Source organism: Nilaparvata lugens, chromosome 2, assembly GCF_014356525.2.
Source record: "Nilaparvata lugens isolate BPH chromosome 2, ASM1435652v1, whole genome shotgun sequence".
NCBI lineage: Eukaryota > Metazoa > Arthropoda > Insecta > Hemiptera > Delphacidae > Nilaparvata > Nilaparvata lugens.
Genome location: NC_052505.1, coordinates 6,685,359 through 6,700,539, shown reverse-complemented (window position 1 = coordinate 6,700,539; position 15,181 = coordinate 6,685,359). Strand labels below are relative to the sequence as shown.

At 34.3% G+C, this 15,181-nt stretch overlaps 1 protein-coding gene across 2 annotated transcripts in view; it reads left to right on the top strand.

The window, feature by feature from the left end:
* Positions 1–15,181, top strand: part of LOC111057785 — a 69,208-nt gene that overhangs the window by 27,270 nt on the left and 26,757 nt on the right. The gene's annotated exons all lie outside the window — the stretch shown is intronic.

Genomic DNA, 15,181 nt, shown 5'->3' with positions numbered 1-15,181 from the left:
AGAAAAATATTTCCATCCCATGTTTTCATATTTTACTGGTAACGTGAACTGAAAGATTCCACCGTATCCAGGAGAATTTCAAGCTTACTCAGAATAACAAATTGAAGAGAAACCTTGAGAACATACAAATTAAAGGAGAAGAAAACTTTGTAAAGCTCAAGAATGTAATATAGAATTTTGTGAATCGAACCAGAAATCGTAAAGGATTGATGCGTTGGTATAGGTTGATCCTTAGGAATAAATAAATACTATTCATACTGTATGACAGAACAGGTTTCAATGAGATTCAATCAATAGTGAAACTCCACCCCATTTCATTGTAAAAGAATCCTCAATTCTAAGTATCTGTTCCAATCTGGAAGAAGAGTAAAATTGCTGAATTATGACTCTGAATTGCTGAAGTCGGTTAAATAATTCCTTTGAGTTATCCGAGAAGGTTATTATTTTATTGTCTCTTTTCTGTTTAGGGCTACTTGTAATAGAAATAGAAATACAAATCTCAGTACCCTTTTTATTATTTTACCACAACATGTTTCGTTGTGCAATTTTCAAGTCATTTTCTTGAAAATGGCATGAATGTCCGAAACATGTTGAGATAAAATAATCCAAAAAGGGTAGTGAGATTTGTATTTCTATTATTTTATGTCTGTTAAAATACTATCAGTTTCTATTTCTATAGAAATTCCACATTTTATTTAGTTTCTATCTGACAGTCTATCGTAAATTGTTGTGGACGTAAAATCAGTCATCTGTAGGAGATAGAATATTCTTCAGATTGAATAATAATTTAATATGCTCAATCATCATGATTCTGTAATTGATCTAGTTAGCTGCCCTTGATTGAGTGGGAGGGTTATGGCTGGGAAGGGCGGAAGACGATTAGCATGCGTTGAGGCGTTCGACAGAGTTTTATTCGCGCGTTCGACATCTCTAACCCACTTTTGACTTCTCTTGGTCTACACTTGGCCTTCGTTGTGTTCGTCTTTTTGAGGCCATAATTTGAATCGGTGTCATTATGGCAGGAAGTTAATGAGACACATAAAAACGTCTCCTTAACCGTAACAGTTGTTACCCAGGCACAAATCGCTCGCGCCTTTTACGAGCGTGTAACTACAATGTGCTGCAGCGATTTGCTGCATGGCTTAGGGCCCAAATCGCCAGCCATTTTTGTCTTTAGGCCAGTTAAAAATCAATCGACGACTTTCTTCCGTTCCGCTACGCCTTGCAAGAGCGAACTCAGGCCCGCTAGGTGAAGTTTAATGTCCAACTGCATAATTCGGTAACCACTCTTGACCCTGCTACAGGGATGGTTTCACTTCATTAAGTTTCAAGAATGCATCTAATCCGAAACGCAGTCGGGGAATAGTAGTTACTCCAGGTGAAGAGATTCTCTGAATAAAACTAGATTTTTAACAATATTTTGGTTTCGTTACGGGTTTTGCGCGCCTCTGTAGATCTTGTTCAGTTACAGAATAGAATAAAAATATGCGGAAGAAAGACTGTTGGTCTAGGGCAAGGAAATGAGCTGAATGGCTTCGAAAATCTTTAGTTTAGAGTTAATGAATTTGATCTAATAATAAGTGCATACAATTTTTAATATTGCAATAATCAAATAATTTTTTTGTTCACAATTCCAAATGATATAAACTTATAATTAGTTTTATAGACTTATACTTGAACACAGAGATATCACACAGATATTCTCGGACAAGAGACATTCCAGTATTGAGCTGAAAGGTGGCTTCTAATCTAACATGAAACAGATACTTCAGTTGATTTGTGAATCTGAATTTTGGTGTAAATCGCACAATAATTTGTGAATCTATGTAATGCCTACAATAGAGTATTAAATATTATTTGTTCTCAAGGATAGGCTACTTTTGAATGGTGCAGTTGAAAAATATCGTTTCAACAAAAGTGTGTTGTTTGACAAGGTTACTTATTTGTTGAAACGATATTTTTCAACTGCACCATTCAAAAGTAGCCTATCCTTGAGAACAAATAATATTTAATACTCTATTGTAGAAGTATAAAAACAAAAACATGTAGTCAAGATTAAATTATTTAAAAATTAGTAACATTCACCCATTTTGGGAATTTCGATTGAAATACGGAAACAATATTTATTATCTGAAAAAATGTCCATGATAATAACTAGCACAATACAATAATATGATAAACCCGTTCGTTGATATCCCAAATGTGCTCTATCACTTTATTTCTACTGTGTTAACGTTCTTGTCAATTGGAAATTCGAAGCAGGTGAACTTTGAAACGTGACTCAAAATCAACAATATATGATAATTTAAGGGCGAAGAATGCCTTCAATGTGAGCTGTTTTTAGAGTGCCGCCAAGGAGCCATATTAAAATGAATAGCGGCTGATATGCAGGCAAATTGATGTATGAAATATTCATGTCAGTAGCTATTGACCGCAACCCCGAGGCTTCACACACTTCACGGCTTTCATGGGCCATTTCTCGTTTATGATTTCCACTGACTGAGGTAAAAAATGACTAAAGTTTTTGGAGAAGTCGAAGAAATAAGATTCATGATACAAGAAATTTCGGTATTGCAGATAGCAGGGACCTTAAATAGAACAAAATACCATGAAGAATATTTTCTTTCAATAACCTTGATATACTCCAAACCTCCAAAACATTTGTAGACATTAAAACTGTAACATAAATTTAGTACAAGGCTTCCATTCTAGTAGGCATCATGTACACTATTTAGAAATACTATTAGAATTGATATAACCTCTAAAATAGTAAATTTGTGAGAGATTACAAGAAAGATGTCAAAAATAGTTTACTTGAAAGGACATTATCACTTGACACTCCACTACCTTGTTAAACACAACACATTAAACTTGAATTTGTATTGGTGTCACCGGAGTGCCCGATAAGATTTTTCAAGGTCCAGTCAAATAATACTCCACTAATACTATATTAATGTGAGGTCATTAGGTCTCTAAGTGGTGGTTTGTTAGCATTGGCGTAACACAGTTAAGGTAATTTGTTGTACAAGTAGAAACAATGTTGTAACTTGGGTTATTTCGGTAACGGTTGAAATGTCATTACATCTAATATTGTATGAACGCGCATTGCAATCGAACTAGATATGTTCAGCTTAGAAGTTGGAATAGGAATTGAAAGTTAGAAATTTTTTTAATTTTGAACTTCTTAACCCTTAACGAACTATAAGAAAGATTACATATTCTCACAATTACTTTAGTCTACAAGTCGTCATTTTAGAGAAAATAGCCTAAATCAAAGGTATACCGTAACCTAATTCTCGATAAAATAAAAACTATTTGGAAAGATTCTCAGGTGAATAAATCGTATAAATATACTGTAGTAGTGGTAGGAAACCTAATTCACTTATTCACATAGAATACTTTGAATTTTCTCATAGTGGGCTACATTGGCGTAACAGCGTTACCTAAAATAAATTCATTTTCCCAGAGATTAGTGTATTCAAAGAATTAACAAAAAAAAAAAAACTTTTTTCATACTACTACTGTATTTATAAGAGTTATCCACCAGAGGATCCTTTCAAACAGTTATTTTCTATTAAGGTGAAATATAAAGATGTCAATCCAACAAAGTAATAGTTGCACTTTAATGACACATATTTGGGAGTTAGAGAGTTCTTGATACATTGCTTGTTGAACCAGATGTTCCTTTCTGCTATTCCAAATTTCAGTTTCAGGTTGTGGTATAGTTTCTTCTGTTGTGCTAGACTTGCACTTTTTATAAAATTAACACTTTGCACAGAAATGTGCACTTGTGGAATTGACAACACCTTTTTATTTCACCTTAATATGGAGAAATTCCACAACATCTCTGTGCAAAGTGTTAAGTTATTTTCTAAATCGAAAATTAGGTTATACCTTTGATTTAGGCTATTTTCACGATTCTTCAATACAGATTGTTGGTTCAAATCCCATCATTCTACTTCATTCACTTTCGTGTTGTTGAATCTACATAGCAGTTGCTTGAAAAGAGAGAATCTGGTGCAAAGTAGTTGGTACAGTGTGTTGTGTTGAGGTTGAGAAAGAGCTGTGTTGTCTAGTGACATCGTCACAGTTCAATTGATGGATGTTGGACGAAGTCCGAGTGGGAAATGAAGAAAAAACCGGTCGTATACCGTCGAGTGTGTGGACTGCGGACCTATTTTCCGTCCATCGGCTACTGCAGTAGTTGTATGGTACAACCTGAAGCTGCTATACCTATATCTAAACAACTATGACCAGACGTGAATCAGCCTATATAGACTGGAGTCACTGGAGGTTGAACGTAGTCGTCTAGTCGTCGTGAGGTCAGCGAAAGTCTGTCATCTATCTCTCACTCATCCAATCATTCTTTCTTCCTTCAAAACAGTTTCCAACCGACACAACCATCTACTCTACAATACGATGGAAAAATATTACAAAAAGTATCTTACCATGTCGCAAACGAACTGGAAATAGGCGCGAAAACTCGTTGCTGTGTGGATTGATTGAAAACAGCATGAAGCTGGATACTTTAATCTGAGGATGCAACAGTTTTATATACATTTCCCTACTGGAATTTGTTGAATTTGCGAATCTTCTTGGTGAATAGTTGTTACTGTACCTTCAAATCAGCAACAATTGAACGATTTGGACATAGATTAGCCTGCTCTTGTAGTAAGTGTTATTATGTATTCAGTTTCAACCATCTCGTTTCTAGATCTTCAACTTTTTTCAGGCAATACACACAATTCCCACTTCAATCTCATCGGAATATTTTATTTCTTGGCGGAAGGGTATTTACGCAAAAATATTTAGAAGATTATTGGGAGACAGTATGACTTCTTGAAGTTGATTACATTCAAGTTTGAGTGATAGAAAGTATTTGTGAGTCATTTTTAGAGTATTTGTAACTCCGCCTTCACTACATTTGCGCTTAGATAGAATGAATATTATGCTTCAACTTCATGCACTTCACTTTCTTCCTACTTTCGTCATATTTGTGATGCGCACGAATCAGGACAATATTTTGGATCCACATTTTTTTCTTCATGTTTCTACTCATGTCACGTTTATTTTTTTCTTCATATTTCATCCTTATTCACTCAAATCAGTCTCAATGAAACCTTTCCTCAGTCTCTTTCCACCTTGCCTCTCCTCTATCACCCTCTCATTGTCGTGAAATTTAAGTTCAACCTGCGTTCAGACTTTAGATACGACTGTGGTATGTTTACATAGCCGATGCATTTCCAGTGTGGCGTTCCGTATGTAATTGTCGATGAGCAGAGAGATACTCTCTCTCTCGCTCTGCAGCGATTGGGCGTGGGAAAGATTGTTGACTAACCTTTAAATGGCAGAGCTGTGATGGCTTCACTCTCAGCATGTTGTCAGTCATACATCATGAAGAAACACTGACATGCAATAGCAATGCAACACATTGTCCGTGCTCAAAACATTGTTGAAACAATGGTCTTACATTAAAAAACATTGTACGAATATTTTAAGAACAAATTTCAGCTTGAATTGAACTATGAGTGAACGACATGATGAAGTCCTGTTTGTCATCTGTTATGAACGATGTAGGGAGAACCCAACATCAGGATATAAAAATAAATTAGAAAAATTGAATAGCATAATAGAACTTCTTAGGTTCGTTGTATTTTTGGTAAGGAAGAATTAATATTCTTATATTTTGATAATATTAGTCTTATATTTTTAGAATTCTAATAGTAATCAACAAATTCGAGATCACGTTCAACTGAGAAGTAAAATATCTCTATTCATGTCGAAGTGCTTTAGCTATCAGAATAGAGACCAGTGAACCAGAACATAATAGAACTTATTAGCTTCATAATATCTTAGGAATCAGTAGGGGAGAAATAATCTTTTAGCAATTTTTCATAATAGTTTGGTAGAATGTATGGGTAAAGTGAATGAATTATTGTACTTCTCTTGCGAGCTGTACTTATAGTAATGGTTATATAAAACTAGAATAATGATATCTTCACTCCACCCAATTCCAACCTTTTCCCCAATAGGGAAAATTCAGTCACATTCATTTACGCGGCTGCAATGGAAGACTGTAAGACAAGAAAAGAGTGAACTGATGAAAAATAATTGTCTGACCTTCCAAGAAATGGAATTTTGTGGTGAGTTAATGGTATTCTAAACCACATTACCTCAGAAATATTCTATCCTTGAATGAACTCAATCTAGTTCTCAATGAATTCCAAGTGAGCTTTTCAAAATCTCTTCATCATTTGTATTTAAATCTATTCTGAGAGAATTCATATAATATAATACCTATTGAAAATCTGATTCTTTCGCGAGGGAATATATTCAAAGGTTCTCTGATCAAAATTTAGGAAAACTAAGAATGCCATAATTGATTCCTGATAGATGTTCCACATATTCTCAATGATTACATAGAAGTTTTTGCGCTCTATGAGAATTGGTTAGAAAGTAGATGAGCTATCAGAACGTTTTTGCGATAAGCTTGAGATTATTATCCACATCATATCGGTTATAGGAAATGCGAGTATTTATTTTCCACCCGAATACTTCTGAATAACAATCTATTGCTCCAAGCATGTATTTAAATGAGTTTAGCCTTCTTGCATTAAATGACTTCATCGGTAAGGAGAATAGGCTAAAATTCTCCAAATAAGAAATGATTTCATAGTGTTTTGAAACTTGGCAATCTTGTTATGACATCAGCAATTAGAAGGCAATCTTTTCCTGTATATGACCGCTCGACTCGAAGTATACCTGTTTTTATGCTAAATAATATTTATACAAGGTGTACACTACTCTCTTGGCCATTCCAATCCATTACATCATGGAATACACCATAATCCAATATTGAAATTTGAATTTCAGTACCTAGACTAGGGTCTAGATCAAAGAGGATGAGATTCTCGAAACTAACAATCTCTTATGTAGAAAATATGTTTGGAATCATTTTTGGATTACTGGTGTTGAGTAATGATTTCGTGGTTAATGTGATTTGATCAATGATATTTGATCAGTAACGTACTCTCTCTCTTGGAAGGGTGACTGCTTTAGGTAAGCTCCACCAACTGAACCAACTCAAACTGTATACCCATTCATTTTTATCATTCCTCTCATTACTGCAAAAACCTGGGTCTCATGTTTGGCATCATTGTCAACAAAAAAGAAGTCTTTCATGTTTGTCTGTCTGACCTTCAAACTACACGTACATAGAGTTATCATGGTGTAATTACAATTTTCAATGCATTATTAATTCATTCTTATCAAGACACAAGGCAATCCTCATCGGCTTACTGACGCTGTGAGAATACTTGTAACCCGTGAACTGCCAACTATTTTGTCGTCGTTGATGGTCTAGATCAGCTCACAGATTCATGTCCTAGAATGTAGTTTTTACTATTTCATTAGATTGTAATTCTCTGTTTTAACAGCCTATCTTTCGTCACAGACTCTATTATTTTGAAGAATTTTAGACGTAATTCTTCAATAAAAAGGTCTTCAAAATCTAACCAATATTTTTATCGCTGAAATTACAGCTTAGTCATAGCCTTCAAAAAAACTCAACCAAGAGTTTCATCATTTATAGTTTATTATTTAAGAAATTATATTATATGTCAGGTCTTATTGTAACTAAATAGGTCATAGCATGAAATTATATTATTGATAAAATGGCAGAAATTAATTATAATAATCTCAAACCTAATAAAAATTGTACAAGAATATTAATTTATTAATAATTTAATTCAACTGAACCACATGGTAATTAAATCTCTATGGCAGGTCTAAGCCAATCACAGTGCATAGAAATAGCACCAAGACGGTGATCGTTTGAAAGCAACACATGTTAATCTATTATCAGACACCAACCTGCCTTATCAGTTACACTAGCACGTGTACATTGTATGAGAGGAACTATGTCTAGAAGATTAAGCAGTTTTAAGAATTACATAAATTAAATTATTATTGTAATTAAAGAATTGTATTCTACTACTTGCCACTGACGTCATGTTTACGTCACAAGCGTTCTACCAATGGCAAATTTTTATGCAAATTATTACATTGAGATTCTGAGAAGCAAGGTCTAGCCTAAAAGCTTAGAGAAAAGAACAGCACTTCCCTTTTGAAATCCTCACCGTGCAGATCTCTTTTATAGTTACCAAAGACCTATTTGTGAAAACTTCTTGTTCGATTTTAAATGTTCTATTTGTGAGCCGATATTTTAGGCCAATTTATTTGTTATTCGTAAATTTCTGTTCTCATCAATCGATAAATTTAAAAGCTTAAAGTAAATTATCCCTTAATTAATTCGGTGAAGGAGATATTTAAATTAAAATTCCCCACGTGCTGAAACCGAAGCCTGGATTGCCGCCGATCAAACGATTTCTTGATCTAAAGAAGAAAACCACGACGACCAAGGAATTTCACGTGAGTTATAAGTCATAAGGGGCCCCAATCTACGCTTCGAAAATATTTCAGTGCAGAAAAACATAAATTTTTCTTCGTTAAATTATTGGCCACGCCGACAAGCGCTTTAGCATTTAAGAGTCTAGAATTTATTCATATTAATTTATAAGAATTTGTAGTTGATTAACTATCCTCCGCTGCCTGAACCACGACCCCGAACATTTTTTTTTTAAAATATTTTATAATTCATTTTTTCACTATTCTTTCAAATTGTTCAATTTTATCAATTGTAAAATTCTGTTGAATCACGCATGGTATCATGCAAGCACAAGAAATTTTTTAACTATTCTGTTAATGCTAAATTATTATCAACCTGTAAATCAAATTCTGAACCTGCACTGTATGATTACATATTTTATTGTAATATATTTCAGTTTTGTTAATTCGCTTTCTGAGTTCGATTATTTCTTAAGCCTGTCAATTATTGTGTCTGATACGTTCTATATTATCAAGAACCGATCGAATACGATCATTAGAATAATTGAATTAAGCTGGATATTGAACAGGTCTAAGTGGATGTAGCGAGTGGGGTCAGATCAAGATATTTATTCTTTGTCCTTACCTGCTCATATATCAGCTTTTATCTGTTACCTACCTCGACTTAGGAGCGAACACATCAATTGTACAGCAGTGGCAGCCATAGATCATATAAATTCCTACAATAGAGCTTAAAACCCGACAAGACTCTGTTCTCGAAGTATATTCTGAACGATATTTGGTCCAAATACCGTATTTTAATCCTTCAGAACTTATTAGAGACGCAGTCCCGTAAATTATCTACATCGGGATTTTTGCTCGACCTGTATGATTTTGTATGCTCATTCTTCACAGGTAATAATTTTAAGGTATCCGTATTCAGTGTTTAGCGATCGCTACACTACTTATAAAAATTTCATCACAATACAATTTGTCATTAGAAGAATCAAGGGTGAGCGAGCGTTTAGGCCTCCCGCGATTCCGACAATTGTATTGAATCTTGTAGTGAATCAATCAGTCTGGTGTACACTCAGCGTCCACACACGCAATTACAAAATTTATAGCCGCTACACCATTGACTCAGTACAAGATTCACTCTACATGTGTGAAGCCTTCAAATCACGCTCCACATGATTTTGGCGCCCAACAGTGATAGGCATTGAAGAGGTGGATAATCGACTGCGAGGATTATTTAGTTGCTCAGTATACTATAGCGCTGACAACGAGAAAATTTTGTGAAAAATTCATGGTTGTGAATTTCTTCGAATTTAGTATTAACTGTTCACTGTTATATAAAATAACAAGTCGTACCATACTCAATTTTTGAACGGAAAAGAAATTTATCGATTGATGAATTTTTAGAGAAAAAATCGAACTCAGAATTTTATTATCGTGTTATTCGAAAATTGGTCGTACTATAAGTCATAGGTATAAGAGATATCATAAGAAAGGTCATATTATTTGAAGAATATTAGGTCTATATTGAAACAATTTATAAATATTTACAGAAAAGAGGATTGAAGTTATTTACATTTTTAAAAGTTTTTAAAACATAAAGGGGGAAGTAAAATTAAATCACGGATATATTGCGGAATAATTCAAACAAAAACACTGCCCCTTTTATATAAAATTGTGCAAAGAACACTAGCCTATATATTGAATTGCGGCAAGAAATTATAAAAGTAAGATATTTATAATAATAGTAATAATAAATTATCAGAGACGTACCTTTGTCATCGCATTATCCATTGTGCATCCTTTATGTTATTGTCACTTTATGTTAACGATATTGCTAATTTGATACATTTCATCACTGAACACATGTTATTGAATCAAACTTTTGTATTTTCCCATTTGAACGAATTTTTTCACTATCTCAATTTTTGATCATCATTCACTTATAATCGTTTCACATAACCTCACATGTTTGCGATCGTTTCACTGCACTTACATCGTTATACCATCCAATAAATTATGGAAGAACCACACCGCATCCTGGAGGCCACATCAGTGATTTCAGAGACGAAAGATGTCGCGCGGGAGAAACGCCCATGTACCACCGTTCCAGAAGTCCAGACGCCTGCACCTCACACCACAGAGTTTCCGCCGCCATCCGAAGACCACACACCCACCCCTTCCGTGTTACAGATGAGTCTCATCCTGGAAGCATTGAACGATATGATCAAAGAAAGGAAACAACTGAACGAAACACTAAACAATATAAATAAGAACTACGACCAAATAAAGGAAGTCAAACAAGCAAGCGGACGTGATACATGTATGGAAGACCAACCTACCGAAAATGTCAAGGCTGAAGTCGCGCCGCACCCTGCAGAACGCCGAGAGGGACCGGACGACATCGCCCGCCAAGCTGAGGACGTCATCCAGGCATAGAGGGACATCCCATACCACCGCGCGCCGGACACCAGGAATCCAAGGACGTTGCCCGCCGAGTGGAAGAGCAGCCCGGACCGCCGACCGCACGTATCTCCCATCCACCAAGGACAGCACCTGCAACACATCAAATCAGTATCCATCAAAAACAATCAGAAAACAACATTAGAACAATTAAAATCCGCATAAAGTCAAGACCACACACAAGCAGCAAAACAATTCAAGAAAGAAGAAGAATATCTAGAAGAACCTACAACCACCGCCGTCATGTTAGGCTAAAATCGTACATCAAGCTTCCTACCAGCATGCAAGAAAAAAGGAAGACAGTATCAGAAAGGACCTACAATCACCGCAGTCATGTCCGGTTAAAATCGGACAGACTATACACTAGCATGCAGAAAAGGAAAATATTATTTAGAAGAACCCACAGACACCACCGGCATGTAAGATTTAAGGATATCAAACTACATGTCACCGGTAAACAAAGAAGGACAACATTGGCTGAAGAGATCTACCTACTTCACCGGCACATTCGTTTTAAGCCAAGTTTGATAAAACGGATAGTTGCAAATTGGAATGGAACCTTGAAGGACACCGAATCAAATTTAGATGGGGGCTTAAGAAATCATTTTGAATTAACTGGAAGCTACGTTGTGAATTACATCAATTATCAAACTTCTTCATAATCACAGCCTACCCATCAAATCATATCTTTGCATACCAGCATCTTTCTACTACAGCCTAATAATCAACATAACCTAAACTTCGCCGCATCTCAGCTAATGAGGAAAATATTATAAATCCACATCAAATGAAGAACTTATTATCAACTTTAATAACAGAAGAAAATAAAACTACGAAACAACTTTAAAAATTTACCAACCTAATCAAGCCATCCGCCTCATGCTACAATCATCACAGAAACAATCGCCTAGTTATATCCGCCCAACTGGAAAACAAAAACAAAAATTGTATTATCCCCAGAAAATAATTATAAATTATAAATCAGATGAAGTTAGTAGTGAATAGGAAGAAAGAAAATAAACAAAGTTTATTTGAAAAAATGTGTAAATCTAACCTCGAAATACAGAATCGATAGAAAAAATCTATTCAGAACCAAAGCCTGTTCGATAATTTTCTTCGTCCCACCAACCAATGTGTACGAAATCCTAGAGTCAATGTTAATAGAATCAAAGCAATATCGTTAGTTAATTATTGTAACCCATTATTTAATGTGGAATTATAAGTAAAAAACACAAACAAAAAAAATATATATTTATGTTAATTTGCACGAAATGCGCATGTTCTGTGTTATATGAATGTATCTCTAAAAAACTCCAAAGAAAATGAAATTCTTACCTTCAAATGTGAAATTTATTACTGTTGCATCAAAAGATCATGAATTGAAATTCAAATTGATAAATATAATCTTAAGGACTTAATATTTGTAACCAACATTGATAAAAATCAAGAAAGCCATTTCAAGTGTAACCCTGTTTGTACGCAACGTACTAAGCGCAAATAAGAAATTGCTCGAGTCAAACGGTAGACGATTGTCAAGTCACCGAAGTAAAATCACACTCTCACCCAATTTATGTAAAAGCCAAACAAAGAGTCGAAACCTGTAATAACTATGAAAAAATGATGAAAGTCTATATTTTGTTGCAAATACTGTTCAAATCTTAAGAAGTAATATGTGAAATCTTGTATATTGTTATAGTTATGGGTCTGCTCATAAGCCACCCATGAATGGAAGTTGTGGAGTTGTTTTAATGAAGGATCCAAAGAGACCTCATTAATTATTGTATTTCGATTGTATCCAATGGAAGGAACAATCAATTATTTATTTTCTCGTAGCCAAAAGTGCACGATATATTGTTTTTACTGTTAAGTGTTGAGTTTTCGTAGAAGTAAGGAGATGAAATAGTGTATTCATCACAATATCGGATTTTTCAAATAGTCATTGTTTCGACTCGTCTCCCAATTACCTATTTAAAATATCCTGGGGGCTTTTGTGTGATGAATTTTTCAAATAGATCTCATGAAAAGAGAGAAAAATTGTGATTACCTTTTAAAATGAAAGAATTTGCTAAAGGAATAGTTAGCGACCGAGCGATAACACTTACTTATCAGTAACTGTATATTAGATAAGAGTACCGTTCTGTACTGAATATTTTTCTAGGAAAATTATTCAATAAAATTATAATTATTTTGCAAATAAAGCACAAATTATTTATGAATCGCTCACTGATTTTGAGGTTACACTTTGTTTACATTCGATCAGATGTTTTTAAAAACAGTTCGAACGCAGCTGACTGATTCGAAGTATTGTCAAATGTCACGCTGGCTTCATGTAAGTTATAATACCATCTCTAAAAATTATAAAACTATCCATAAAGGATCAAGAATTTCAAATAAAAAAAATAAATGTATGTGTTATCGTTGAAATTATTTATTATTTAAGAAATTATATTATATGTCAGGTCTTATTGTAACTAAATAGGTCATAGCATGAAATTATATTATTGATAAAATGGCAGAAATTAATTATAATAATCTCAAACCTAATAAAAATTGTACAAGAATATTAATTTATTAATAATTTAATTCAACTGAACCACATGGTAATTGAATCTCTATGGCAGGTCTAAGCCAATCACAGTGCATAGAAATAGCACCAAGACGGTGATCGTTTGAAAGCAAAACATGTTAATCTATTATCAGACACCAACCCTGCCTTATCAGTTACACTAGCACGTGTACATTGTATGAGAGGAACTATGTCTAGAAGATTAAGCAGTTTTAAGAATTACATAAATTAAATTATTATTGTAATTAAAGGAATTGTATTCTACTACTTGCCACTGACGTCATGTTTACGTCACAAGCGTTCTACCAATGGCAAATTTTTATGCAAATTATTACATTGAGATTCTGAGAAGCAAGGTCTAGCCTAAAAGCTTAGAGAAAAGAACAGCACTTCCCTTTTGAAATCCTCACCGTGCAGATCTCTTTTATAGTTACCAAAGACCTATTTGTGAAAACTTCTTGTTCGATTTTAAATGTTCTATTTGTGAGCCGATATTTTAGGCCAATTTATTTGTTATTCGTAAATTTCTGTTCTCATCAATCGATAAATTTAAAAGCTTAAAGTAAATTATCCCTTAATTAATTCGGTGAAGGAGATATTTAAATTAAAATTCCCCACGTGCTGAAACCGAAGCCTGGATTGCCGCCGATCAAACGATTTCTTGATCTAAAGAAGAAAACCACGACGACCAAGGAATTTCACGTGAGTTATAAGTCATAAGGGGCCCCAATCTACGCTTCGAAAATATTTCAGTGCAGAAAAACATAAATTTTTCTTCGTTAAATTATTGGCCACGCCGACAAGCGCTTTAGCATTTAAGAGTCTAGAATTTATTCATATTAATTTATAAGAATTTGTAGTTGATTAACTATCCTCCGCTGCCTGAACCACGACCCCGAACATTTTTTTTTTTTAAAATATTTTATAATTCATTTTTTTCACTATTCTTTCAAAATTGTTCAATTTTATCAATTGTAAAATTCTGTTGAATCACGCATGGTATCATGCAAGCACAAGAAATTTTTTAACTATTCTGTTAATGCTAAATTATTATCAACCTGTAAATCAAATTCTGAACCTGCACTGTATGATTACATATTTTATTGTAATATATTTCAGTTTTGTTAATTCGCTTTCTGAGTTCGATTATTTCTTAAGCCTGTCAATTATTGTGTCTGATACGTTCTATATTATCAAGAACCGATCGAATACGATCATTAGAATAATTGAATTAAGCTGGATATTGGAACAGGTCTAAGTGGATGTAGCGAGTGGGGTCAGATCAAGATATTTATTCTTTGTCCTTACCTGCTCATATATCAGCTTTTATCTGTTACCTACCTCGACTTAGGAGCGAACACATCAATTGTACAGCAGTGGCAGCCATAGATCATATAAATTCCTACAATAGAGCTTAAAACCCGACAAGACTCTGTTCTCGAAGTATATTCTGAACGATATTTGGTCCAAATACCGTATTTTAATCCTTCAGAACTTATTAGAGACGCAGTCCCGTAAATTATCTACATCGGGATTTTTGCTCGACCTGTATGATTTTGTATGCTCATTCTTCACAGGTAATAATTTTAAGGTATCCGTATTCAGTGTTTAGCGATCGCTACACTACTTATAAAAATTTCATCACAATACAATTTGTCATTAGAAGAATCAAGGGTGAGCGAGCGTTTAGGCCTCCCGCGATTCCGACAATTGTATTGAATCTTGTAGTGAATCAATCAGTCTGGTGTACAC